This window comes from Zingiber officinale, chromosome 5A, assembly GCF_018446385.1.
Source record: "Zingiber officinale cultivar Zhangliang chromosome 5A, Zo_v1.1, whole genome shotgun sequence".
Taxonomy (NCBI): domain Eukaryota; kingdom Viridiplantae; phylum Streptophyta; class Magnoliopsida; order Zingiberales; family Zingiberaceae; genus Zingiber; species Zingiber officinale.
The window spans coordinates 72184278-72209969 of NC_055994.1; positions in this window are offsets into that span (position 1 = coordinate 72184278).

Consider the following 25692-nt stretch of genomic DNA (forward strand, 5'->3'; position numbering starts at 1 on the left):
TCCTGCCACTGCCACGCGAGCTGACAGAGATGCTTATAAGAAGCATCAAGATGACGCATTAGATGTGTCATGTCTCATGCTCGCAACCATGAACTCTGAGCTTCAGAAGCAACACGAGTTGATGGGTGCTTATGATATGGTTGAACATCTTCGTCAACTATATCAAGGACAAGCAAGGCATGAGAGATTCGAGATCTCTAAGGCACTATTTCAGTGCAAGATGCAAGACGGGACTCCCGTAGGCCCATATGTACTCAAGATGATTGGGTACATAGAGAACCTACAGAGGTTGGGATTCCCACTTGGCCAAGAGCTGGCCACTGACTTGATCTTGCAATCCTTGCCAGAAAGCTACAGTCAATTTGTCATGAATTACAACATGAATGAAATTGACAAGCCACTACCTGAGTTTTTGAGTATGTTGAGAACTGTTGAGCTCAACCTTAAGAAGGTTAAGCCCAACTCCATTTTGATGGTGCAAAGGCACAAAGGCAAGGGCAAGCCTAAAGGTAAGGGAAATTCCCAAGCCAAGGGCAAAGGCAAGACATTGAAACCCAAAGGAGGGGTCGCCAAGGATGCTACCTGCTTCCACTGCGGTCAGACAGGGCACTGGAAGAGGAACTGCAAAGTTTACCTGGAAGATCTTAAGAAGAAGAGAAGTGAGACTTCTACTTCAGGTATATATGTTATAGAAGTTAATCTCTCTATTTCTCCATCATGGGTATTAGATACTGGATGTACTTCTCACATTTATACTAATGTGCAGGCGTTGAGAAATAGCAGGGCATTGACGAAGGGCGAGGTGGACCTACGAGTAAGCAATGGAGCACGGGTTGCTGCTGTTGCTGTAGGGACTTACTATCTATCTCTGCCCTCTGGGCTTGTACTAGAATTAGATGAATGTTGTTATGTGTCTGCTCTTACTAAGAACATTATATCAGTTTCTTGTTTGGACAAGAAAGGTTTTTCGTTTATAATAAAGAACAAATGTTGCTCAGTTTATTTAAATGATATATTCTATTGTAGTGCATCTCTGATGAACAGACTCTATATTATAGACTTAGAGAACCCCATCTATAACACAAATACCAAAAGGTTCAAATCAAATGAAATGAACCAAGCCTATCTTTGGCATTGTTGCTTAGGTCATATAAATGACAAATGCTTATCCCAACTCCATAAAGATGGTTTGCTGGACTCATTTGATTTTGAATCATATGAGACATGCGAGTCATGCCTACTAGGCAAGATGACCAAGACTCCCTTTAGTGGACACAGCAAGAGAGCGACTGACTTGTTAGGACTTATACATAGTGATGTATGTGGCCCTTTCAATGTCGCCGCCAGAGGTGGTTATAGGTACTTCATTACATTTACTGATGATTTCAGTAGGTATGGTTATGTGTATTTGATGACACATAAGTCAGAATCCTTTGAAAAGTTCAAAGAATTTAAGAATGAAGTACAAAACCAGCTTGGCAAGAGTATTAAGATACTTCGATCAGATCGAGGTGGTGAATACCTTAGCCATGAGTTTCGTGACTATCTAGCTGAGTGTGGGATTCTATCCCAACTCACTTCTCCTGAAACACCACAGTGGAATGGTGTATCCAAAAGGAGGAATCGTACCCTATTAGATATGGTACGACTTATGATGAGTCACACAGATCTTCCTATATCTCTTTGGGGCTATGCTTTGGATACAGCAGCCTTCATACTCAACCGTGTTCCATCCAAGGCTGTGATAAAGACACCATATAGGATATGGACTGGGAGAGATGTCTAGGTGTCTTTTATGAGGATTTGGGATTGTGAGACTTACGTTCGACGTCAAGTCTCGGACAAACTGGGACCCAAATCTGATAAGTGCTATTTTATAGGATATCCCAAGGAAACAAAGGGATATTACTTCTACATTCCTAGTCAACACAAAGTAGTTGTGGCTAAGACTGGGTTTTTCTAAAAAGGGACTTTGTTTCTAAAAAAAGCTAGTGGGAGTACGTTCAATCTTAAATAAGTTCAGGATATGGACCATGGCACTGAAACCTTGATGGAAGTTGAACTGAAACCAAAAAGTGTTGTGGATGATGAGATTGTTCCACAAGGAGTTGAGGAACAACAACCAGTTTAAGTAGACCTACCTCTTCGCAGGTCTGATAGGGTACGTCGTCAGCCTGAGAGATACTCGTTTCTCTTGTCTGACCATGATGACGTTATGCTCGTTGAGAATGAGCCTACCTCCTATCAGGAAGCTGTGATGAGACCAGATTCTGAGAAATGGCTAGAGGCCATGAGATCCGAGATGGAATCCATGTACACCAACCAAGTATGGACTTTAGTTGATCCACCTGAAGGGGTCAAACCTATTGGGTGTAAGTGGGTCTTTAAAAGAAAGACTAACATGGATGGACTTCTATATAAGGGTCGTCTGGTAGCTAAAGGTTTCAAGCAAATTCATGGTATTGACTATGATGAAACTTTTTCTCCAGTAGCGATGTTTAAGTCCATTCGGATCTTGATAGAATGAGATCACTAAGTGCATGACCATGCCTAAATGAGCCAATATGAGATATTGAGCTCATTTGATTAGAGTGAGTCTACTTAAAGTTCAAGATATAGATTGATTAGAGGATGACACGGTCTATACCTCAAATTGATCAATCTAGATGTCAAGGATAGAAGGACATTGTTACATATTGTGAGAGTCACAATTAGTAGTCACAAGGTGATGTTGGATCTCAACATTCTTGTAACTTGGATGGTAATGATGTGTTGCTAGATACCACTCATTACTTATGCTTCTAAATGGGTTTAGGAGCATTGCCAACGTTACAAGAACCTATAGGGTCATCCACAAAGGGCAATTAGATGGAGAATAGGTTCATATGATGAACCAAGAGGATTAGGTTCATGTGATGAACCAAATTGGATTAAGAGTAATCCAAATTAAACTAATTGAGTTTGACTCAATTTGATTCATGTGTCCAATGAGTCTAATTTAGATTATGACTCATTGAAGTAATTTAATTTAATGAATAGAGATTCATTAAATTAAATTGGCTTGAATCAATGGTTAGATTTGATCAACCATGGGAGAATTTAAGTTAAGTTTGACTTGACTTGAGAGGGAAGATGAAGAGTCAAGTTTGACTTGACCTTGACTTGACCAAATGCTATGTCATTGTGACTTGGCATAGGGCCGGCCAATGATGATGTGCCACATCATCAAGGCAACTTCAAGTGAGTGCCACCTCATAAGGAAAACCAAGAGCCATGACTCTTGGTATTCCTTTAGTGGCCGACCACTTAAAGAAATGAATTAGCATTTGTGTGCTAATTCAAGGCAATTGATTTCTTCTTCTTCCTCCTCTCTTCTTTCTTGCTCTCCCTTTCCTCCATTGTCGTGACCTTCTAAGGGTGCTAGCACACTCTTAGTTGCGTTTTTCTCCACCTATTGTTCGTGCGGATACACATAGAGGAGTGTACATTTGACACTCTCGAGATCCGACAACCCTTCTGGACGAGCGGGATTTGTGAAGGGCTTCACTTCAAAGGTATAAACCCCTTTTTTTGTAGATCTAGGATTAGGAAACATGTACATGAATTTATTTTAATCTTCGCACGGATCTGGTGGCAAAACTTCGGGGTTCCCGCAACGCAAAAAGAGGTTTTTGCGGCTCGAAAGTCCCAACATTGACATCATATATACCATCTCCCCTCTCAAACCTTCATAGAGAATGTGATTTCAAGTAAATCCAAGTAGCATAGGGCCATCAGTGGGTTTTGGTCAAAACCCACTGATAGACCTAGACACCTCTGATTGGACTCATTTCAAGTTTGGTTTGATTTTGATATTGCAAGAACTCCAACGGTGCTATCTATTACCGTTGTACAACTCTCTATGGGTGGTAGCACGCTTCGACAAAAAATTTAGTCTCATATTGGGCCTGATATGGTACAATATCAGACCCAACGTGGGCCTGATATGATACCATATCAGGCCCAACGTGGGCCTGATATTAAAACTTAGACAAATTGATTGTTTTAAACTATAAATAAGTTAAAATTTAGACAAAATAATTGTTAGAATGCTTGAAAAATAAAATTAAACACCGGTTATCGTTCATTAAAAAAAAACAGGTGCACTGTTCCGTGCCAAATGGTACGGAGCAAGAACTTCTTATCCAGGGTGTATAACTAAGGTTTGACACCATATATACCATCTCCCCTCTCAAACCTTCATAGGGAACATGATTTCAAGTAAATTAAAATATCGTAGGGTCATCAGTGGGTTTTGGTCAAAACCCACTGATGGACTTAGACACCTCTGATTTGACTCATTTCAAGTCTGGTTAGATTCTGATATTGCAAGGACTCCAACAGTGCTATCCATTGCTGTTGTATAGCTCTCTATGTGTGGTAGGATATTTTGGAAAAAAATTCAACCTCATATTAGGCCTAATATGGTACAATATCAGGCCTAACGTGGGCCCGATATTAAAACATAGACAAATTGATTGTTTTAAACTATAAATAAGTTGAAACTTAGACAAAATGATTGTTGTGATGCTTCAAAAATAAAATTGGACATCGGTTGTCGTTCATTGAAAAAAAAGGTGCATTGTTCCGTGCCAAATGGCACGGAGCAAGAACTTCTTATCCAGGGTGTATAACTAAGGTTTGATACCATATATACCATCTCCCCTCTCAAATCTTCATAGGGAACGTGATTTCAAGTAAATCCAAGTAGCGTAGGTTCATCAGTGGCTTTTGGTCAAAACCCACTGATAAACCTAGACACCTCTTATTGGACCCATTTCAAGTCTGGTTAGATTCTATTATTGCAAGGACTCCAACGGTGCTATCCATTACTGTTGCACAACTCTCTAGGGGTGGTAGCACACTTTAAAATAATCAGCCTCATATTGGGCTTGATATGGTACTATATCAGGCCTAGCGTGCACCTGATATGGTAACCCTAGAGAGTTGTACAACAGTAATGGATAGCAACGTTCTCCTCATGATAGCAACAGTAATGGATAGCAATGTACACCTTTTAAGTTAGGAGAACTTACAACCACCTTTTTGTTTTTAAGTCAATTATTAGATAGAGTTTAAATCTATGTTACACTACTATTAGCTATATTTCACTCCCCGTGATATAGACTTAAATCCCATGGTAGCACGTTTTTAGTTTAATAGAAGGGAGATATAGTATCAATTTTTTTGAAACCTATCAGACACATGTTGGGCCTCATATGGTACCATATCAGGCCTAATATGAGGTTGATTTTTTTTTTCGAAGCGTTCTATCACCCCTAGAGAGTTGTACAACAGTAATGGATAGCACCGTTGGAGTCATTGTAATAACAGAATCTAACCAGACTTGAAATGGGTCCAATCAGAGGTGTCTAGGTCCATCAGTAGTTTTGACCAAAATCCACTGATGGCCCTATGCTACTTGGATTTACTTGAAATCATGTTCCCTATGAAGGTTTGAGAGGCGAGATGGTATATGATCTTGTCCGAGAGTCGAGTTGACGGGCGCTGGTGATGTGGCGCTCCTGTTGACCGTGCGTGGACCTCCAACGAGACTAGCCTGTAAACACAAAAGCGTCAGTGCCGAGCCAGGGAGTGGTTCCCCGGCAGTGGCCCTCCGACGCTCAAGTCAGATCTCCGGCGAAGGCAGTAAGTAAGCAAAGCAATGAAATGAAAGTGGCAGCGTAACTGTAGCTACAGTAGAATGCGCATACCTCCATCGAAGCCTTGGGGTCCTTATATAGGACTCCCGGGGAGCGCGCACATGCTTCCCGAGGTGCGCACGCTCCTCAAATCATACATGGAAAAAGTTGTGCCAGAAATGCATCTCTAACACCATACCGTAACAGTGCGAGCATATCTCTGACAAGACAAGGGAAGCTTCCACCGTACGATCTTCTGTCTGACCATGCTTTCTGTCGGTGGCACGGGTTCCCAGGAGGATATCGCAAGCTGCTCATTTTGTCCATCACTGGGCCGAGCGAGAGAGCCGCTCGACCGGACGTCTAGATGATATCATGGTTGGGCCGAGCGGGATGCCCACTCGGCCAATGGTCCGCTGGATGTCTATATGATATCATGGTTGGGCCGAGTGGGATGTTCGCTCGGCCAATGGTCCACTATCACGGCTCCAACCTGTCGAGCGAGGGAGCCATGCCTACTTAGTCGGGCTGTGCCCGCTAGTTAGCCTAGCGGGCGACCGCTCGACCTTCATTTCTCCATGCTTGAGCCTTTTGAGCGTCGAAAGCTCGGCACCTAGCCTAGCTGTAGCGAGGTAGCATTGGATACTCCTCGTCCGAATGGGCTGGTTAGTCGACCGTTTGGCCGACCACTCGCGGCGTTGACCGCTTTAGCTTTGACCTCCAGCATGGAGAGGACCCCCTCTAGGGCGGGCCCCACCTTACCACCAGATCACGTGCCTCCCCATTAAGTCTAGTCGAAGGAGGCTGCAAGTCCGACTGACTGAACAAGTGATCTGATGATCGATTGGTCGATCGGCTGGTATACTGGCTTGATCCCGATCAGTCAGTGTAGGACTGATCTTTGTGGGCCAATCAATGCTCTGAGAATTACCTCTTACGGGGCAAATCCGATCGACGGGATAAGTGACTGATTTGCCGATCGGCCAGTGTGCTGATTGGACCCCGATCGGGTTGTGTAGGACATCTCCTTTGGGCCACTCGGCACGTTAAGGGTTTGTACTTGGATAGATTCTCTTATTCTGCGCCTTCTTGGGTTGGCGCGAACTGCGCGGTCAATGCTGACGTCACCTGTATCTCCTTGGAATTCATGCAAATCACCCCATTAAAGCTGAGCACGCGCCCATCCTTGATAATGATGCTCATTAAATGCCCCCTGTGAGCGGACACCACGTGGCATTATCGCCGTCATCGCACGCTCGAGGTGACAGAGCTGATGTGACGTCTGGCGGTTTGAATTTGATGACTAGATCCGTGCGTTGGTTCCTGTGCCTTAGATCTGACAGCTCCGGTCAGATGAGCTAAGCTTTATAAAGCCGCCACTTCCTCCTCTACGCCCACTTCGCTGTCTTCTTCCCTGATTGCTGCTGGCGGTCTTTGTAGCGCTCAGTGCTCCGGCGATCACCGGTTTCCTTCGTCGACGACTGTATTCACTCCTCTCGTAAGCTTCTACTTTCCTGATCTTCTGTAGTCTTTTCTGCTTCTGCATCTTTCGCTTCCTTTGTGTTTTTCGGTCGTTTTCTCCGTCAAACCATACGCCTTGTTTTCCGGCCATGGCGAGCTCTTCTCAATCGTCCGACCCCGCTCCCGACCTATGGTACACCACCATGGAAACCTGGTTTGATGCGAGCGACGTGGCTAGCCTCATAAATGCCTTCAACATTCCCTCTGACCATGAAATTATCTTGGCTTCTTGGTCTGATCAGCCAAACGACTTGCCGATCGACACAATTTTCCTGTTCAGAGATTAATTCGTTGTCGGTCTCCGATTTCTGATCCACCCATTCATAACAGAAGTTTGCAATTATTTCCGTGTCCCTCTTGCCCAGCTCGTCCCCAACTCTTTTCGTCTGCTGTGTGTCGTGGTAGTGTTGTTCCGGGTGCACAACATTCTGTTAGGATCTTCGGATGGCTAGAGAGGGGGGGTGTGAATAGCCTCCACTAAAAACTCAATCAATTCCTCACAAAAGCTTGTTAGCACAGCGGAAATAAACAGAAATAAAACTGATGCAAGGAAAGAAGCACAACCCACAACTTACACAAGTATGTACGAGGTTCGGGGATAACTTGCCCCTACTCCTCGGCGTGTCCGTAAGGTGGACGATCCCTTGATCGTTCGGTAGATCACACCCCGGACAAATTCCGGCTAAATGTTTCTCCTTCTCGGTGGAGTAACCTCTCCACAAAGATCACAAAACAGATTTGAAAGTGAAACACAATTACTTACAGAGTTCAGTGGCTAAAGGATTGAACAGATGAACTTACAGCCACGAAGCACAAATGCAAAGACAGAAGGAATCAGCCAAGAGATCAACAACACACACAGCCTCTTGATCGACAGAGAGTTTTTCCAGAACCTTAGCAAGCCTCTCTTCTTCCTTCTTCTTATTCTGCTTCCTCACTGTCCCGAATCACTGTCACCTGTGTCGAATCACTGCAACCAACTCAGGCGTCGCCAATCACTCTTCCTTCTCATCTGGTTCTCTGAACTCACACCAATACCATCCATGGTCTTCACTGGTGTCTCTGAGCTCGAACCAATGAGCAAGAGTCCAATTGATTGTGGCCAGTGAACGTTGAAGCTCGAATTGCATCACTTGCAGTGAAATACAGCATAAAGGGCACTTGTTTTTATTCTTCTGATGGAGCTTCATTTGAAATTGACCAATGACACGATACCTGCAACCTATAACTTAGAAATCTCACAGCAGATGATTTGATCAGGTGAATCAGAAGTGAATCAGAAATATCAGAGAAGCAGCAGAAACAAACGACAAGTTGTGGATCGGTCAACAGACCGATCCATAGCTCTCTGGACCGATCAGGACTCATCTTGATCGGTCCGGGAAGAGTCTGATCGGTCTGTGGACCGATCCACCTATGGGTGGATCGGTCCACAGACCGATCCCCCCTCTCGCTTTGAGTCCCAGCGTTTCTGATTGCTTCTTTCTGATCGGTCTATAGACCGATCAGATAACCCAATGTACGTCAGAGTTCTTGATCGTCCCGGACCGTCGATAACTCACAGAGACTTTCACGTAGGGTCACCGATCGGTCACGAGACCGATCAGTGACTCATGACATCCGGATCGGTCCGTCGACCGATCCGGACAACAGATCACTAGATCGGTCAAGCAGACCGATCGATCCAATGTCTTGTGTTAGTTTTAGAGCCTCCCGGCCCTAAACCTAGCCTTCGGTCCGAGAACGAGCTACCAAGCCCTCTCCGACCTAGTCCAACGAGCTGCCGAGCCCTCTCCGACTTCGTCCGGTCAGAGCGAACTATCGAGCCCTCTCGACCTAGTCCGAGGAGGCAGCCGCCGAGCCCTCTCCGACTTCGTCCGGTCCAAAGAACGAGCTACCGAGCCCTCTCTGACCTAGTCCGGAGAACGAGCTGCCAAGCCCTCTCCGACTTCGTCCGGTCCAGAGAACGAGCTACCGAGCCCTCTCTGACCTAGTCCGAAGAACGAGCTACCGAGCCCTCTCCGACTTAGTCCGGTCCAGATAACGAGCTACCGAGCCCTCTCTGACCTAGTCCGAAGAACGAGCTACCGAGCCCTCTTCGACTTCGTCCGGTCCAGAGAACGAGCTACCGACCCCTCTCCAACTTTGCGTGCCAAGTATCCGTACTTGGACTTTTCCTCTCCTCATGATCAACCTTGATCATCAATCAGTCTGAGTTTAATTAATATCTGATACAAACTTAAATCAGTGTCAACATCAAAACAACAGCTAGGTCAGACTGTATCAACAATCTCCCCCTTTTTGTTGTTTGACAACACGATTTAAGTTTAGATCAGAAATATTCATATTTCCATATTTCACTAATTTTAGGGGAATCAAGATCCTCCCCCTAATACAGATACAACACCATGTAAGGATAGGGGAATCAAGGTCCTTCCCCTAAAACCAAACTTCCATTTATCTCTAAACTTAACTATTCTCTCCCCCTTTGTCAAACACCGAAAAGGTGCGAATTAGGCAAGAAAACTTTAAAAGACTCCCCCTTAACCCATACTGTCTGTTTCTTAATTCACCTAGAACACCCTCTAAGTGTATTATAAGTGAGTGATAAAGAAATAAGAGACATACAAGACATGGCATATGAATAATATATTAAAAACCAATAAGGAGTGAAACATAAAGAAAGAAAATAAACAGCATACATAGATGAAAAGAACAAGCATCCAGGCCAGACATAAAAATCCAACAAACAACATCAAAAAAACATAGACAGTCAAACTGACATCATAGAACAATGTATATCACTCAGCCTCCTCATCATGAGGAGCATCAGCATCATCAACAGGAGGAATGGGTCCCTGAGGTGGCATGCCGCTGCTCGAGGATGGATAGCCCGGGAAATCCTGCGGAGGTGGGTATCTGGTCATCCAATCCATAATCGCCTGATGTGTCACCAGCTACTGACTGCGTAAATCATCGTAGTGCTGGTCAATCCGGACGCGCAACCCGTGAAGCTCAGCAACCAGCAGCTCATCGTGCCGATCAAAGCGACTCTCCAGCTCGGCTATCTGCCAGCGCAGATCAGGATCGGCCTCTCCATCGTCAGCAGCAGGAGGAGCAGCAACAGGAGCAGCTGCAACCTGTCGTGGAGGTCCCCGTGGTAACTCACCTAGAGCTCTCCCATCCTTCCACCAAACATCCCCATTTTGTCCTATGATTCCAGACTTGGAAAATGCCCGCTTCCCAAGTCTGCAATCCTGTCTGACCATCTTGACTATTCTACCCTTAGAGACATCAATCTGAAGGGTCTCGAGTCAATCTGTAATTATATGCCCATAAGGCATATAAACAGTGTAGCCGCTCGGCTCACTATAGGAGATGATCGAAGAGTAGATGCTAGATACGATGTCAAAGTCGAGACGCCGACGCAATCCATAAAGCATCAGGCAATGATATGGTCGGATCTCAGACAATGGTTTAGATGTGATAGGCAGAAGGCAGTTTGTGACAATTTTAAAAAGAATGTAGTCTTGAGGAGATAATCTCAAGGCTGCAAAAGTAGGAAAGTCAACATCTAGCTCATCAAGGCCACCTGGTCTAGGATGTCTGAAGAAGTACTCATAAATATCGTCAGATGAGATATCAAAAGGTGGAGGTAAAGGATCTGGTAAATCAGGAAATATCGAAAAGACATTACCGGAACACTTTCGACAATCGAGATAGTCAAAGAAGGATGAGAAACTGAAATCAAGAGTCCGCTTAGCAACTCTTGTTTTATAACCTACATCATTAGTCTGATGAAGGTTGTTATAAAATTCAGAGACCAAGTCATAGTTGATATCCCGTTCTAAGTAGACAAGTGAGTCAAGTTTGTAGTAGGCAATGATTTCAGACACAGTTGGACAAAATTCGTCCATGAATTTACGATCTACAGACCTACAAGGGAGTAATTTAAAGGTTCTTTGTCTAAAGGCTTCCTCAAAATTGTGGTTCGGGAATCTCCCGGAAATAGATGGTTAAGGTCGGGAAGGAGCCTTAGACTTCGACTTCTCAGGTGATTTAGAGGTCCCCTCACCCACTGGTTTCTTTCTAAGAGTTAACAAAGTGATATAATGGGGCAAGTAAGTGAGCACCGGAGCCACCCGAAACAAAAACCACAGATATGGTGAGAAATGAGACCGAAATGCAAGTTCTAGAGAAGTAAGGAGTTACCTTGGTGCCATTGAAGTTTTGGCTAGAGCTTTGGCTAGGGTTCCTGCGTGCAAAGAGAAGAGAAGAGGTGAGGTGTTGGGAAGAGTCGGCTAGGGCTTCCGCGTGAAGAGGGAAAGAAAGGATCGGGAAGTTTTAAGGGTTTTCTGATGGGTGTACAGTTGATAAAATGATCGGACGGCTGTCCGATCAGAGGTATCAGGAGCCTCCTGATCGGTCCATGGACCGATCCAGGAACATCCTGATCGGTCTATAGACCGATCAGGAGACGATTAGTACTCGCTGATCGGTCCCTGGACCGATCAGGGAACTTCCTGATCGGTCGGTAGACCGATCAAAGAATGATCAGTCGCCACGTACCGGATTGATCTGATCGGCCTCCGGACCGATCAGGGAACTTCCTGATCGGTCTGTAGACCGATCAGAAAGTGATCAGTAGCGTGCCAGGTTGACCTGATCGGTCCGTAGACCGATCAGTGTCTGATACTTAGATCTCTCCAGTAATTTCAGTAACAGAAATTAGTAATTTCAGTAACTGAAATTCATAGAGATGTTCGATAGTTCGTGGAAATTTCTCTAGGAAAACTTCCAAGTTCAGAACCTAGAACCTGTAGGATCTACAAGCATAACGATTACCTAAAAATTATGATCTGAACTTGTTTATAGCCCTAAAGTTGCAGACATTTAGAAAACAAACAACTTAAGGCCTGAAAACTGAAATTTTTGACCTTTGTTATGTTCAGTTTCAAGTTTGTCAAAATATAACCAACTTGCTATCATTCTTTCAAGGACTTGTCCTAGTATCAATCAAAATCATGAAGGGCATCATTCAAATGTATCAAACAGTCCATCAACCAAAGTTTCATAATTTCTAGGTAAAAGTCCAACCAAGTTTCCTTGGTTGGAATATATGAGTAAGATCTAGGAACCAAATACACATGAATTATGTAATGGTCTTCCCCATACTCAATTTATGTCTCTTCAACCTAATTATTCAAGGGATGCATGATACATTTTGAATAATTCGGCTGATCCTAGCATCTCACCCCATTTCTAGCAAACAAAAATCATTTGTTAAACCTTATAGTTTGTGTGAGATGTTCCCAAGTTGCCCAAATTAATTTCTCTATTTCTCTTGTTGTTTTAATTGTCCTTATTGATCATGATGAAGTCCTAATGGCCTATTGAGCCAAACACATTCCCAATTCTCTCCTCAAATGACTAAATTCATTTTCCGGAAGAGGTTTGGTGAAAATATCGGCTAGGTTTGACTTTGACTCAACATAGGTGAGTGCAATGTCTCCCCTAGCTACGTGATCTCTAATGAAGTGGTGACGCACTTCAATATGTTTGGTCCTTGAATGGTGGACTGGGTTTTTTGTTAGGTTTATTGTGCTGATGTTGTCACACAACACTTGCACTCCCTTATACGAGAGCCCATAATCCTCTAGAGTGTGGATCATCCACAACAATTGTGATACACTCTCTCCCATGGCAATGTATTCAGCCTCGGTCGTGGAGAGAGCAACACAATGTTGCTTCTGACTTGACCAACTAACTAATGATGAACCTAAAAATTGGCAACCCCCACTAGTGCTTTTCCGATCCAATTTGCACCTAGCGTAATCGGAGTCGGTATAACCTATCAAGTCAAAAGACTCCGTGCGAGGGTACCATAGACCTACTCTAATTGTGCCCTTAAGGTATCTTAGAATTCTCTTAACTGCAATTAAATGAGATTCCTTGGCACAGACTTGATATCTAGCGCACATACCCACAACAAAGAGTATGTCCGGCCTGCTAGCTGTGAGATATAGAAGACTACCAATCATGCTTCTATATTGCGTTAGATCAACTGGTTTTCCACTCTCATCATTGTCAAGGCGAGTGTTTGTCGCCATTGGAGTGGATACTTCCTTAGAGTCACTCATTTTGAATTTCTTGAGCATCTCTTGAGTGTATTTTGTTTGATGGACATAAATGCCATCTCGAGTTTGTTTGATTTCAAGTCCAAGGAAGAATGTCAATTCTCCCACCAGACTCATCTCAAACTCACTTTCCATGTGAGTGATAAATTCATTCAAATAACCCTTGTTATTTGAGCCACAAATTATGTCATCGACATACACCTGGGCTACAAATATGTTTTCACCATCTCTACGCAGAAATAGTGTTGGGTCTATTTGACCTCTTACAAAACCCTTTTCTAATAAGTAAGTTGACAACCTTTCGTACCATGCTCGAGGTGCTTGTTTAAGCCCATAAAGAGCTTTCTTGAGCTTGTACACGTGGTTTGGAGGTTCGGTATTCACAAACCCCGGTGGTTGTTCAACATAGACCTCTTCTTTAATGAAACCATTTAAGAAGGCTGATTTAATGTCCATTTGATAGAGCTTGAAGCCTCTATGTGCAGCAAAAGCTAACATTAAGCGAATGGATTCTAATCGAGCCATGGGAGCATAAGTCTCATCATAATCGAGGCCTTCGACTTGACTATAGCCCTTGGCTACAAGTCTTGCCTTGTTTCTTACTACTTCTCCCTTTTGGTTTAACTTATTTTTGAAGACCCATTTGGTTCCAATAATAGTGGTCTTCTTAGGTCTAGGAACTAAGTCCCACACTTGGCTCCTTTCAAATTGACCTAACTCATCTTGCATAGCTATGATCCAATCAGGATCGTGCAATGCCTCATCAACTAATTTTGGTTCGATTTCTGAGATCAAGGCGACCTCATTAGACTCATTTCTAAAGAATGACCTAGTCCTAACCCCTTGTTGAATGTCTCCCACAATCTGGTCTTGGGGATGACTAGAGGCTATCCTAGATTGCCTTGGTGTAGGCAGTGCCTCATGAATGGTCTCACTAGACACAGGCAAGGGCTCAGTATCAGGTAAAGGATCAGACTGAGTCCTCTCTTGCCTTTGCTCATCGTCATCGGAGTCAACTTCGACTCTTTCTATGTTTTGATCATTTAAACTTAGATTTCTAAGTTCAAATTGAATTTCTCCTATATCCCTTGATTGATCATTTGATTTAGGGATTTCTTCAAATGCTACATCCGAGGACTCTTCAATCAACTTAGTCCTATTGTTGTAAACTCGATAAGCTTTGCTGGTGAGAGAGTACCCGACTAGTATCCCTTCGTCAGCCTTAGCCGTGAACTTTCCAAGATGATCCTTGGTGTTCAAGATAAACACCTTACAACCAAACACCCTAAGATGTTTAATTGTAGGGGGTTTCCCAAACCAAAGTTCATGGGGAGTCTTTCCTAAAAACCTATGTATCAAGACTCGGTTTTGCACATAGCAAGCGGTGTTTACCGCTTCAGCCCATAAGTAGCTCGGTAGTGAGTACTCATTGAGCATGCTTCGTGCTGCCTCTTGCAAGACTCGGTTCTTTCTCTCCACAACCCCATTTTGTTGTGGGGTCCTTGGAGTAGAGAACTCATGCTTATATCCTTTTTCTTGACAAAATTCTAAAAATCTATGGTTTTAAAATTCTCCACCATGATCACTTCTAATTGTTTTAATTGTTGTTGATTTTTCATTTTCAGTTCTTCTACAAAAAGAAACAAAAACATCTATGGTTTGATCCTTATTTTTCAAAAAGAAAGTCCATGTATATCTAGTAAAGTCATCAATGATCACTAAACAGTATCTACTTCCATTCAATGAAATAACATTACTACAATCAAACAAATCCATATGCAATAAATCTAAAGCAGTAGATGTACTTACAGCGCTTTTACCTTTATGAGCCGCTTTTGTTTGCTTACCCTTTTGACATGCATCATATAATTTTGTCTTTTGATACTTGATGCTTGGTAAGTCTCGCACTAATCCTTTGTTGGCCAGCTTTCGAATATTCTTCATGTTTACGTGAGCCAACCTTCTATGCCACAGCCATGATTCTTCTTCTTTTGACATGAGACACTTAGCAGAGGCATTAGTAGCACTTTTAAAGGATACTTGGTAAATGTTATCTACCCTTGTGCCTACTAGTACCGTGTCAAGTGTGTCAATGTGTTTGACCAGACATTGACTTGAATGAAACTCAATTGTGTAACCCGTATCACACAATTGGCTGACACTTAGGAGATTAAAAGTCATCCCCTTGACTAGAAGGACATTTTTGATTTGGAGACATTCGGATATTTGAATATCTCCAACTCCTATAACCTTAAGACTACCATTATTACCAAAGGATACATTACCTCTATTTTTGTTTTGAAGGGTAGTAAAGAGTGACTTGTCCCCGGTCATGTGCTTGGAGCATCCACTATCAACAAACCAAGTTGATAGATGCTCCCCCTTGACAAATGCCTACAAGACACGAAAGATAGATGTTTTAGGTACCCAAATCTTGGGACCTAATGCATCTACAATGAAAGACCTAGGAACCCATGCCTTGGTCACACCCTTCCTAGTCTCATGAATCCTAGAAGCATGTGATCTATGAAATTGGGTTCTAGACACTAAGGAAATGAAACTAGACTCCTTAGGTTGGTATCCTAATCCAGCCTTGTTGTAGACCGCCCTTTGGGCATTTAGAATCATATCTAAGGTCTTAGAGCTAGTTGAGAATTTCTCAAGCATTTTCTTGAGTTTCTCAACTTCACTCTTTAGGGCATTATTTTCATCCTCAAGAAGCTCTTGATGAAGGTCATCAACCTCATCTTCCCTAAGAGTCTTCAAGTGTTCTACTTCTTCTTTTAATAATTTGATTTCAGTTTTTGATTTCTTAAGCAGTGTAGATAAGTGAGCAATAGTCTTATAACATTTTTCTAAAAATGGAGAGGTTACCTCTTCATCATCCGAAGATGATGAAGCCGCGGCTGATGTATCACTTCCGGAGTCCGATTCCTCCCTTGCCATGAGTGCTAATTGACGAGTGCTTTTCTCCTTCTCTTCCTCCGATGAGCTTGAGGAGGATTCATCCCAAGAAGCTTTGAGAGCTTTCTTCTTCTTGGCCCTTTCTTCCTTCTTCTTGAGTTTTGGACACTCGCTCCGATAGTGTCCTTTCTTGCTACACTCATAACAAGTAACGTTAGTCTTATCAATATTTTGATCAATAAACTTACCTTTCCCTTTGTATCTCCGGCTCCTTCTCATGATTCTTCTCACGAAGTTGGCCATCTCGCTTGATGATGATCCTCCTTCATCATCGGACTCGGAGGAGGATGAGGATGTAGGAATTTCTTTCTCCTTCTTCTTTTCTTTCTTCCTCCTTCCATCCTTGCTCTTTTCTCCTGCAACTAAAGCAATGCCTTTCTCTTTTTGACCCTTGTTAGCAAGCTCATGAAGTTCCATTTCACAAAAGAATTCATCTAACTTAACAATTGAGAGGTCCTTGGAGACCTTGTAGGCATCTACCATAGATGACCACAAGGCATTCCTTGGAAAAGTTTTGAGAGCGTACCTTACGAGATCACGATTTTCTACGCATTCATCCACGAAATGAAGACCATTGATGATCTCCTTGAACCTTCCGTGTAGTTCACTTACCGTTTCGTTCTCCTTCATGGTGAGATTTTGTAGTTGGTTTAGGAACAAGCCTCTCTTGGCGATCCGAGAGTCTCGAGTTCCTTCTTGGAGCTCGATGAGCTTGTTCCACAAATCCTTTGCACTCGCGAATGGACCTACCTTGACAAGCTGATCTTTGGCTATTCCACATTGTAGTGTGACCACCGCCTTGGCATCGGCTTGTCCTTTGCGAGTTTGCTCGGCGGACCACCTTGACGACTCTAGTTCCTTACCTTCTTCATCCTTCGGAGGTGTGAAACCTTCCTTAACCGAGAACCACATGGAGATGTCGGTCTTGAGATAATACTCCATACGACTCTTCCAATATTGGAAATCCGCTCCATCGAAGTAGGGTGGGCGATTGGTACTAAAACCTTCCTTCATAGCCATCTTCTTGCTCTTTAGGGTGTTAATCTGGATGAAGAGCACCTTGCTCTGATACCACTTGTTAGGATCTTCGGATGGCTAGAGAGGGGGGGTGTGAATAGCCTCCACTAAAAACTCAATCAATTCCTCACAAAAGCTTGTTAGCACAGCGGAAATAAACAGAAATAAAACTGATGCAAGGAAAGAAGCACAACTCACAGCTTACACAAGTATGTACGAGGTTCGGGGATAACTTGCCCCTACTCCTCGGCGTGTCCGTAAGGTGGACGATCCCTTGATCGTTCGGTAGATCACACCCCGGACAAATTTCGGCTAAATGTTTCTCCTTCTCGGTGGAGTAACCTCTCCACAAAGATCACAAAACAGATTTGAAAGTGAAGCACAATTACTTATAGAGTTCAGTGGCTAAAGGATTGAATAGATGAACTTACAGCCACGAAGCACAAATGCAAAGACAGAAGGAATCAGCCAAGAGCTCAACAACACACACAGCCTCTTGATCGACAGAGAGTTTTTCCAGAACCTTAGCAAGCATCTCTTCTTCCTTCTTCTTATTCTGCTTCCTCACTGTCTCGAATCACTGTCACCTGTGTCGAATCACTGCAACCAACTCAGGCATCGCCAATCACTCTTCCTTCTCATCTGGTTCTCTGAACTCACACCAATACCATCCATGGTCTTCACTGGTGTCTCTGAGCTCGAACCAATGAGCAAGAGTCCCAACGATTGCGCCGGTGAACGTTGAAGCTCGAATTGCATCACTCATAAAGGGCACTTGTTTTTATTCTTCTGATGGAGCTTCATTTGAAATTGACCAATGGCACGATAGCTGCAACCTGTAACTTAGAAATCTCACAGCAGATGATTTGATCAGGTGAATCAGAAGTGAATCAGAAGTGAATCAGAAATATCAGAGAAGCAGCAGAAACAAACGACAAGCTGTGGATCGGTCAACAGACCGATCCATAGCTCTCTGGACTGATCAGGACTCATCCTGATCGGTCTGGGAAGTGTCTAATCGGTCTGTGGACCGATCAGACCATGGGTGGATCGGTCCACAGACCGATCCCCCCTCTCGCTTTGAGTCTCAACATTTCTGATCGCTTCTTCTGATCGGTGCAGTAGGCCGATCAGATAACCTGAGAATGTACGTGTAGTTCTTGATCGGTCCCCGGACCGTCGGATAACTCGAGACTTTACGTGGTCACCGATCGGTCACGAGCCGATCGGTGACTCATGTATCCGGATCGTGCGTCGGCCGATCCGACAACAGTATCACTAGATCGGTCAGCAGACCGATCCAATATCTTGTGTTAGTTTTAGAGCCTCCCGGCCCTAAACCCTAACGCCTTGGTCCGAGAACGAGCTACCAAGCCCTCTCGGACCTAGTCAGGAGAGCAGTGCCGAGCCCTCTCGGGCTTCGTCGGTCGAGAGAGAACTATCGAGCCCTCTCGGCCTGAGTCAGGAGGCAGTGCCGAGCCCTCTCCGAGTGGGTCGAGAGCGAGCTCTGGAGCCCTCTCGGCCTGGTCAGGAGGCAGTGCCGAGCCCTCTCCGACTTCGTCCGGTCTAGAGAACAAGCTACCGAGCCCTCTCTAACCTAGTCCGGAGAACGAGCTGCCGAGCCCTTTCCGACTTCATCCGGTCTAGATAACGAGCTACCGAGCCCTCTCTGACCTAGTCCGAAGAACGAGCTACCGAGCCCTCTTCGACTTCGTCCGGTCCAGAGAACGAGCTACCGAGCCCTCTCCGACTTTGCGTGCCAAGTATCCGTACTTGGACTTTTCCTCTCCTCATGATCAACCTTGATCTTCAATCAGTCTGAGTTTAATTAATATCTGATACAAACTTAAATCAGTGTCAACATCAAAATAACAGCCAGGTCAGACTGTATCAACACATTCCATTGACCCCTCAAGTCTTCCATTACTTTTATTATCCCAAACAATCCGAACTGGGTACCTATCTTTTCCAGTCTCGGATCGGCCTGGTCTTTTTTGACAAAATGCATACTTCCAATAAACACTGGGAGAAGTACTTCTTTTTCTTGAGACTCCCCGAGCGGCTGAGCTTCCGAACTAAATGGCAGGTCGGGGTTCCACCTCAGCCGTACTTGAAGAAGTACAAGACCCGGCCGAAATACCTCCATGCGGCTAACATGCTAGTCGGCCTAAAGTTTAACATCCACAAGCTACTTCCGGAGGGCGTTATGTACATGTTCGGGCTGAGTCCGATCCAAACGAAGCTCCCGAGCAGCCTAGGTAAGAAATTTCTTGACCTTCTTCCCTTGAGTCTAACTGATTCTTTCCTTCTTTTGCAACCGACATCATGATGCACTCCCGGGCGTCCGGTATTATGAAGGTCAAGCGGGTTGAGATAGAGGTAGCTGCGGCGAAAGAGATGGCGAGCCTCAGCCTGACCCTGGTCGGTTCTCATGAAGGCAAGAGCGAGGCGGTGCCAACTGAAGTAGAAGGTGCTACTGATCGAACACCCCACACTGAATCGACTATGGACCCACTTCATCCTGAGTCGCAGCCTGCCCCCCAAGTCGAGGGCTCGGGGTCTTCTGGTGAGTTTCTTTTACCTCAGTGCAAGAGACGCCGCACGACCACCCCATCCCGTTCGACTACCTCGGTGGTGCGCTCTCCCAAGTGGGGTGGCACCTCCTTTCCGGTCGTTCCTAAGACAGTCTAGGCCATTTCCTCCGATCGGACCCCCCTCGTTTGCCGATCTACCGCCCGAACTGATTGCAGTCCAACCACTCTCCTCTCTTCCTCCGGCTCGGAGGAGGGTCTTACGATCCGACATCCTTCCGGTCTCGGCCTCCCAAGCTTCTGGCCCCGCGGCTTCTTCTTAGTCAGCCCTGAGCGGCCGTCGATCCGTGACGACCATTCTCCACTTCCCGACGGAGGAATTCCTGGCGGCCAGCGATCAACCGTAAACTCCCGAACATCAGATACGCATCCGCGGGCTACTCGCTAAGGTCTGGGAGGAAGCTAGAGCACGTGCCACAACAATGCCGCCCGGGCTGCTCGCCAATAGCCACCTACAAATGTCCACTGGGGTATGTATGCAATGATCAATTTGTGTTTTTACCTCCGTTCGGTACTAACATTTTTCTGCTTGGTTGCAGTACTGGGTGGAGAGCGTGGTAGTGTGAAACTGCCTGGCGCTTGTGGAAGAGGAGCTGAAGAAGCTCATGATTTATGGTAGAGCATCCTCATCCCAGGGGCCTTCGATCGCCAAACTACAAGCCGATATGGCTAAGACCAGCAAACTTCTGGAGGCCGAGCAGAAGAAGTTCGTCGATCAGGCCATTATGTTGGGCCAGCTCGAGTCCCAAATAAAAACTTACGATCACAAGATCGAGCTGGCCACCAACAGGAAGAACCGAGCTATAGCCAACCTGGAATTGAAAAACCAGAATGCTCGGAATCTAGCTTAGAAGCTTAAGGGGTTGAAGACAAGCTGGCTGCCGAATGAGACGGCCGATCGACCGAGGTGGCTTCTCTCCAAGGTCAGTTGAAGGCCCTCGAAGAAGCTTTGAAGACCGCCCGCTCTTCTCTGGCAACATACCAGGCAGACGAGCTGAACCGCTTCGAGACCATGAAGCAGGCATATCTCTGCTCGGACCAGTTCCTTGACAAGGCAGTCAAGCGGATCGTCCGATCATTTGAGCTGGCCATCGATGCGACGATTAGCCAGCTGAGGATGACCGACCACCTCCCCGAAGCCCTGTCCGATGGTGTCGTCGACCTCATCCATCTCCTCGACTCCATACCTAACGAAGCTTTTGAATACATTGAGTGAGCGAGGAGTTGGTAGGAAATTTTATTTGTAAGTCTTGAATGTATCCCCGCCGTTCGGCAATGCTCTTTTTGTTAATGAAATGCACACTCGCTCATTATAGCGATGCTTCCCCTTTCCGTGTTTGCGCGCAGTCTTCCCAACTGGGGTATTCATTAGTTATATAATCCCGAACAGACGATCCCTCTGCGTGTTTTAGTCGCCATTCAACCTCAGGAATTTATCAGGTTTTACCTCTAGGGGTTTAAGGTCGCCGCTTGACCGTCGATGGAAAACTGAGTTTAGCGTCGCCGCTCGACGATTTGATGAAGACTCGGGTTTAAGGTTGCCGCTTGACCGTCGATGGGGACCTGAGTTTAACATTGCCGCTTAACGATCGGTGAAGACTCGGGTTTAAGGTCGTCGCTCGACCGTCGGTGGAGACCTGGGTTTAACGTTGTCGCTCGACAATTTGCTAAAGACTCGGATTTAAGGTCACCGCTGGACCGTCGGTGGAGACCTGGGTTTAATGTCGCCGCTCGACGATTGGTGAAGACTCAGGTTTAAGGTTGTCACTCGACCATGGATGGAGACCTGGGTTTAACGTCACCGCTCGATGATCGATGAAGACTCGGGTTTAAGGTCGCCGCTCGACCGTCGGTGGAGACCTGGGTTTAACGTCGCCGCTCGACGATCTGTGCTACCGTTCGGCAAAGACTTTGGCAAACATTTACTTTTAATTTTAGTCTTGCACTTCAAAGGGTGTAGGGATATAGAAAATACATTAATTATATCGGCGCACCTCTCATCCGGTTCGGTATGGCTGGAGATGGTTCGCGCTCCATGGATGCTCGAGTCACCTCCCGTCCTCATCCTCCAGGTAATAGGCACCCGAGCGGAGCTTCTCCATGACCTTAAAGGGTCCGGCCCACGGGGCTTCCAACTTGGTGACATCGCCGACCGACTTCACCTTCTTCAATACAAGGTCGCCAACCTGGAACAACCTCGGGATCACCCGCCGATTGTAGTTCTGCCTTATTCTTTGCCTATAAGCCATCAGCCGAGCGACTGCTTTATCGCGCACCTCATCCACGAAGTCCAACTCCAGAAGCCTCTACTCGGCGTTATCTTCGCTATAGTGCTGTATCCGATCAGACTCGAGTCCAACTTCAATGGGGACGACCACCTCACCACCGTACATCAAGTGAAAGGGGGTTGCTCCCGTTCCTTCTTTAGGGGTCGTGCGGAGCACCCACAACACGCTGGGGAGTTCGTCGACCCAACTTCCTTCCACATGGTCTAGCCGAGCCCTTAGGACTCGCAGGATCTCCCGATTGACAACCTCAGCCTGCCCATTGCTCCGAGGGTATGCTACTGAGGTGAAGGCTTGCTGAATGTCGTACTCCTCACACCACTCCCTGAGCTTCCAACTGACGAACTACCTCCCATTATTTGAGACGAGTCGGCGAGGGATGTCGAACCAACAAATAATGTGTTGCCAAATAAATCTCTGAACCATCTGCTCGATTATTCTTGCTAGTGGCTCAGCTTCAACCCACTTGGAGAAGTATTCCACTGCAACAAGCAGGAACTTCCGCTGTCCGATCGCCATAGGGAAGGGTCCCACGATGTCCATGCCCCACTGGTCGAACGGGCACGATACCGTGGAAGCCTTCATTTCTTCGGTAGGCCGATGCGAGAGGTTGTGGTATTTCTGGCAGGATAGGCAGGTGCCAACTGTCCGAGCGGTATCTTCCTGTAAGGTTGGCCAAAAGTATCCGACTAACAGAATCTTCCTTGCCAACGACTGGCTGCCCGAATGTCCTCCACATGAGCCTTGATGTACTTCTTGCAGTATGTAGTCGGCGTCCTCTGACCCGACGCACTTGAGCAAAGGTCGGGAGAAAGCCTTCTTGTAGAGCTGGTCCCTGATCAGGGTGAATCGACTAGCCCTTTTCCTTAGTAGTTGGGCTTCCTCCCGGTCGGATGACATGGCACCTGATCACAAAAATTCTATCAACGCAGTCATCCAGTCGCTCGGGAAGGTGAATCCCTCCATCCGATCGATGTGCGCCACCAAAGATTCCTGCTCAGTCAGCTGTGCTAATATGATTGGTGAGAGTGAGCTCGCTAGTTTGGCCAATTCGTCCGCCACTTGATTCCCCGCTCAGGGAATCTTCCGTATGGTTACCTCCTGGAAGTTGGCATTCAACTTTTCGAAGGCTTCTACTTAGAGCCTGAGACGTGTGTTTCTTATCTCGAACATCCCGATCAGCTGCTGAGCGACCAACTATGAATCTGAGTGTATGATGACCCAGATAGCTCTGACGTGACGAGCGACCTATAGGCTAGCTATGAGCGCCTTGTACTCAGCTTCATTATTGGTCGCCCGGTAGTCTAGCCAGACGGACAATTGCATCCGTTCTTCTTGGGGGGAGATCAGTAGTATTCTGATCCCACTCCCCTGTCGAGTGGTCGATCCATCTACATATATCTTTCAGACAACTTCTGGTTCAGGATTCTATACCTCAGTGACGAAATCCGCCAAGGATTGTGCTTTGATGATCGTTCGGGGATGGTACTGGATGTCAAACTCGCTGAGCTCCGTCGTCCATTTGATCAACCGACCGGATGCTTCTGGGTTAAGAAGGACTCTTCCCAAAGGGCTATTGGTCATCACAATGTTGGTGTGTGCGAGGAAGTATGGACGGAGCCTCCGAGCGACGAGCACCAGCACATAGGCCAATTTCTCAAGACCGGTGTAGCGAGACTTAGCATCCTTTAATATATGTCTCAAAAAGTACACGGGCTGCTCATCTCCACTTTGCCTAACTAATGCCGAACCGACCGCATGCTCGGTTGAGGACAAATAAATACGAAGCGGCTTGCCGACAATAGGCTTAGCGAGTACGGGCAACGAGTTGAGGTACTCTTTAAGATCTCCGAATGCTCGGTCGCATGCCTTGTCCCACTGAAACTTGGTGGCTCAGCACAGTATCTTGAAAAATGGCAAACTTCTATCGGACGACTTGGAGATGAACCGCGATAGGGAGGTTATCCGCCCGGTGAGACGCTGAGCTTCCTTCAGATTTTTGGGCGGCGGCATGTCTTGCAGTGCCTTCACTTTGCTTGGGTTCGCTTCAATGCCCCGCTCGGTAACTATGTAGCCCAGGAAAGACTCGCTTCTTGCACCGAACAGATACTTGTTCGGATTTAACTTGATTCCATATGTCCTGAGTGTTTGGCATATTTCCTTGATATTGGCACAAAGATCAGCCACTCGGAGGGATTTGATCAGAATATCGTCGATGTATACCTCCATGTTCCGGCCGATCTACCGTCGGAAGACTTTATTCATCAATCTCTGATAGTTGGCGCCGACATTCTTCAGTCCGAACGACATGACATTGTAGCAGTAAGTTCCATCAGCCGTGATGAAGCTGACCTTCTCCTGATCTTCCTGGGCGAGCGACACTTGATGATACCTTGGTAAGCATCCAGCATGCATATCAACTCGCACCTGGTAGTTGAATCCACCATTTAATCGATCCGAGGCAGAGGATAAAAGTCCTTTGGGCACGCCTTATTGAGGTCTCTGAAGTTGATGCAGACTCTCCACTTATTTTTGGGTTTGGAGACCAGCACCATATTCGCCAGCCAGCTCAGGAATTGAACCTCCTGGATGTGGCCAACCTCCAAGAGCTTTTCTATCTATGCTCGGATGATTAAATTCTGTTCAGCACTGAAGTCCCTCTTCCTTTCCTTCACCGGCCGAGCGTCTGATCGGACGTGGAGTTCGTGTTACGCCACTTTAGGAGAGATCCCCGAGAGCTCGTGTGTCAACCATGCGAAGACGTCGTGGTTCTGTCGGAGACATTCGATCAGTTCAACTTTCTGTTCGACCGTCAGATCGACGACTATGAAGGTAGTAGCTTCCGCTCGGCTGGGGTGGATCTGCACCTCTTCCTTCTCTTCATAAATCAAAGTAGGAGGCTTCTCAGTTATGGTGCTAACCTCTAGCCGGGGATTCTTCCAGGCGGACTTGGCCTCCATCTTGATCATCTCGATGTAGTATCTCCGAGCGACCAACTGATCACCCATTACCTCTCCTACCCGATCTTCTACCAGGAATTTGATTTTATGGTAGAAGGTTGAGACGACCGCTCTGAATTCATTGAGGGCCGGTTGACCCAAAATGACATTATAGGCTGAGGTGGCGTCTACCACGATGAAGCTCGTGGTCCTCGTCCTTCGGAGCGACTCCTCCCCAAGTGATATAACCAGCTTGATTTGGTCGATCGGCTAGACCTCATTGCCGGTGAACCCGTATAGAGGGGTTGTCATTGGCAGTAGCTCGCCCCGATCGATTTGGAGTTGATCAAACGCCTTCTTGAAGATGATATTGACCGAGCTGCGTGTGTCAACAAATGCACGGTGAATGGTATAGTTTGCAATTATCGCTCGGATAATGAGGGCGTCATCGTGCGACAATTTGACTCCTTCGAGATCTCTGGGGCCGAAGTTGATCTCGGGCCCGCTCGCATTCTCCCTGCTGCAACCAACGACGTGGATCTCTAGTCGTCGAGCAT